Genomic DNA, 5000 nt, shown 5'->3' on the forward strand with positions numbered 1-5000 from the left:
GCGTCCGTTTCAAGCTCCTAAATATCTCAGCTATCCCTGTGGTTTCTCCAAAATCATAATGACCACCCGTGACCACAACGAAAACGTTTTCAAAATGGCCGCCAAACGATCGTGGAAAAAAATTTATTGAATAGGCCATTTTACCGAGTTGTTTGCTCAGCGACCAAGCCTATGAATGGCTGCGAGGCTGCCGGTGACCTTGCATTGATACAGCCCTCACTGCTTTTATCATGTAAATTGTGTTGTTGTAACGCTAATTAGTCCATATTATCATTACAAAAGTATGAAGGTTTGTATCAAAACAGGGTCCCCGGCAGCCTCGCTTCCATTGTTAGGCCTGGTAACTTAGCCACAACTGTAAAATGGTCTATTCGCTTTTGCTTATGAAGTCAATCTTTTGCCAAAAAGCGAGTATTTGTACTGTAAGGGCTGATCAAATCGACGATAAAAAAATTTACGATTTTTTCCGTCATTTGCCCTTTAACAATACAGCATTTACCATAAAATCACAGTAATTAATATAAGCTTACCGTATACCTTCACAGGCGAACTTTTTGCAACGTTTTTCTGATCTCAAATTAATCAATACTACTTTAACTAAATTTTTCAGAAAAAGCGACTCCAAAATGTTAAACAAAACGCGAGTAGTGACGTAACTAGTGTCATGCCATGGGGAGGGAGGAGTGGTTAGGAAAGTTGAAATGACCTCAATTTGTTTCTTTTTCATTTCTTAAAGCCAGGGAAAAGCGCCCTGGGGACGAGGTTGATCTTGAAGATGATTGCGGGAAGGGCTTCTCCCTAGGAGTCTTTTTGCATAGTGTAAGGGTGAAACTCTGATGGTTAGTTCAAGTTTGAAAGAATAGGCCTTGGGTGAAAAATATGTTAAATGGAAGGACCTTGAAAGCTCAAAGTAAGACAAATTTGTTAATCACTCCCATAAGTTGTCTTTTTAGCAAAAGGGACTTTAAGATCTAGGACGCGGTCGTCAACGAGAACTCCACGAAACAACAGTTATCATAGACCCTATGCAAAAATGGCTGCCTTTAAATTATTCTTTTGTTCATATTCAAAATAGCCCAACTAACCTCGTTTTTTGAGATAAAAATTCTAAAGAATTTGTTATCCTGAACGAGGTTAGTTGGGCTATTTTGAATATGAACAAAAGAATAATTTAAAGGCAGCCATTTTTGCATAGGGTCTATAGGTTAATGGAGGACATGCGTGCACGTGCGGCACGCATTTTTGCACAAATTCGAGCGGTACTCTGCACAACAACGACGTGAAATCACCAAATTTGACGTTTTGACGAGAACTAACAAATTTGAATCTTTCTTTCTTCATTTTTTAATCTGAAACCGCTCGTATCAAGTTATTTTTGGGATACTTCGTCCACACTGTACGACGTGACACTAGTGTTAACAATACTCTAGTGTCAACTCTCGAATGCGATCGCAGCGTTTCTGCTTTTTTGAATCCCTAGGGGAACACTTGATGTAACACTAGTGTTAGCTCTCTAGCAACCACAGACATATTAGTTGCGGAAACATTGTTTCCAGAAATGTTTCCTCGGCGCGCAAACGAGGAAACATTTGCTGAGGAAGTAAAAATGTTTCTGATTCAGAAACATATCCTCCCTAGTTACTTGACGTCTGGGCAGCTTCCAATAACTGTACGCCTGATTTCAGTCATCAGGCACAAAATGATTTTCAAATGGTGGATCGAGTCAAATACAAATTATACTTTGGTATAGAACAAATGTATTGTACTTTCGTTGTTGGAAACAAAACTCAGGCACGTTATTTTTAGGTCTCAGAATCTGGAAAAAATTTACTCATGTTAATTTTTGCCCTATATTATAAAATTCCTTGCGACAGGGTCACGTCACAGGTCAACTAGGGAACGTTTATATAGAAGAAACAAAAGACTTTCTGGGCCAGTTGTTCGAAAAACTTACTAGACGCTCTCTCTTTAAAATATTTAAGTACCAGTCAAATTGAAGATTCAACATCCCCCCCCGGGCAACCCCCCCAGGTATTTGAATTTTTAGACATTTTTTGTTCAAATGCTCCACCCTCCCCGGGCCAAAAAGCTATTCCAAAAGCTATGCTTGCTCATGGAATGATCAAATATCATGAAGGAACATTTGTATCTGAAACAATGGCAATCACCCAGGTGGGAATCTTATTAAGACCTCACCAATATACTTATTGTTTTCTTAATAAGATCTTATCTTACTTCTTAACTAAGATTTTTGCAAGAAACTTACAAGATCTTCTAAGATTCCTACAAGATTCTAACTTGTAAGATACTAGTTTCTTGCAAGAACTCCTTTAGCTATATTATTTTATTTAGTTTCACTTACAACGGAGGATTATGAATGTCAAAGTGGTGTGCCACATTGTTCATCAAAATGAAATATATAAATTGATTGATTGACTGGTGTGAATGTTTTCTAGGGCCTACATGTATCTCAACCACAAGATGAAGTGCTGAAGGAAATTGTGCATTGAAAACTAATTGGAGAGAATTTCTTGAGATGCAAGAAACAGACAGTGCTGATTGTGAATTGTGATGCAAATGTAAATTGAAACTTGGAAGGGTACAGGCTTTATTGCCATTTTGGATACACCTTATGAACATGATTAGGTCAAACTGTTGACCATAACTGGGTCAAGGGAATTTGTTCCAGAAATCAGGTAATCGTGGCAGAGTCGAATGCCCTCGCCTTGAACTGGTTAAACGCAACAATCGGTGACTTCTCTGTTCATATTGTTTCTCAGTAATTTTTTGACGAAAATCAAGAAAGGTTTCACTATCCCTTAGGTCTGAGGAAATTGTTAGTCATCTTGAATCAGTAGTAAATACATCAAACATAAGTGATATATTTCTAATAGACATATCTGCACGTGGCAACAATGATTTAAAGATCATGATTGTAATATAAGCACTACTCAATTGATTTTTTGACGAAAATCAAGAAAGGTCTCACTATCCCTTAGGTCTAAGGAAATTGTCAGTCATCTTGAATCAGTAGTAAATACATCAAACATAAGTGATATATTTCTAATAGACATATCGGCGCGTGGCAACAATGATTTAAAGATCATTATTGTAATATAAGCACTACTCAATTACATGCACTAAATTTGTTTTAGGAAACTCTGTAGTATTTTCCATCTGAACTGGTGGATGGCACGCCTCGCACAGTTCGATGTAACTTGAAAATGAGGTCTAACCATACAGTTAATTTGTTATAGTATGCTCTGTAGTATTTCCCATCTGAACTGGCGGGTGATGTGCCTCATACAGTTCAATGTAACTTGAAAAGTAGGTCTAACCATACAGTTAATTTGTTGTGGTTTTCTATGTAGTATTTTTCATCTGAACTTACGGGTGGCATGCCTCATGTAGTTCGATGTAACGTGAAAAGTAGGTCTAACAATGTAGTTCATTTTGTTATAGTATACACTATTTAGTATTTCCCAACAGTATTGGCACTTGGCACACCTCACACACGCACGAACTGAAATTATTTAAATATTTGTTCATTTATGAAGACTTAAGTATTATCAGATAACTTATTACCAGTGAAACCTTTTAAATACGGTGAATAGAGGTAGAGAAATTGGAATTCAGGACTCCTCCATACTATTCTTTAGTGAACAGTACACGTTCATATAGAATAGTAGAGTAAAGACAGTTTACTGTAAAACTATCATTGAGAGAATTAATAATATTAATGGTTACATTGTCACACTAGACGCTTCCCTGAGAAGGCACTCAATTTTGTGGTATTGAACTAAAGCATGCCAGTTAATTTTTTCAAGTCGGGGGTCATTAACACCATTTGTGGGGTCACCCAGATGTGCCAGCAGTGGCCCTTTTACTCACACGTTCACACTTTAATTATTTTATAATGTCCTGTTCCATTTTGGGGTCTTTTAGTTTTTTAAGCTTTGGTAATAAATTCAGTTTACAGATAAAAAAAACACGCTCTTGAGTAAAATTCACTCGTTTCTTCTTTGAATAAACAGTCTTTAAAAAAACTAATTGCAAATTGCTCTGACGGACGTTTTCCTGCATGTCTTGCAGTTGCACTAAGCAAACGTATATTGCATACACTAAGATGTTGTTTCCACTTCATAATTCCTCTTCTTTTCAGTGTAATCTGGTACCAGGTCAAGACAATTTTTGGCTTTAGGCTTGCACCAAAAAGTGCCGTAAAATCCGGGAGTTAACAGTAAAAAGACAAGGCAAAAGACAGATGAAGAATATATAACTCTGAATCGAATTCTCATTGAAAGATTTGTGACAATCGATCGTAAAAACACGAAAATTTCTACAGTCTCTGACTTTTATGAAGTAAAAGGTCCTGATGTTCTGTCACAACCTCGTTCCCAGGGTCTTCTCGGCTTTCAATGTGGCGGCGGGTTCTTTTGAGAATCTGTGGTACTTCATTTTCACAGTGAAACCATTTGAATGTTCTATTGTGGTTTTATCTCTCATCTCATTGATTGACTGCACGTATTGTCATTTCAGTGTAAAATCAGTATTTTAATTCTTTTCTAATTGCCAACAGGGAACCATAGTATGTTTAGCGCCCACATTCTTACAACTTGTTATTTTGTGGTAAAGTTGACATAATCAAGCCAATGTACGTTGTTGAAGGATTGCTATTCCGTGCCGCTGTGACGGGTATGGTTTTCAAGCAGTTTACTCTAGGATAGAGGACATAAATCATAGCGTTTGGGTCTAGAATAGGGTATCATTTTTCACGAAACTGACCACTCGCTTGAAGATTTTATCAAGACTAAGGAAACCAGAAATTCCCGCTCAACAATATAAAAAAATCGAGTCGGCAAAGTTTACGTTTACGCAACACAGCCTCAACAGTGTCGATAAATGGGTATCATGAAACACTTCTGGATATTATTAACTGTCAAGTATCGGTATTTAGACGGAAATCAGTGGGAGTTTACTCTAGTATAGGATAGCAAAAT

The sequence above is a fragment of the Montipora foliosa genome, chromosome 5 (assembly GCF_036669935.1).
Source record: "Montipora foliosa isolate CH-2021 chromosome 5, ASM3666993v2, whole genome shotgun sequence".
NCBI lineage: Eukaryota > Metazoa > Cnidaria > Anthozoa > Scleractinia > Acroporidae > Montipora > Montipora foliosa.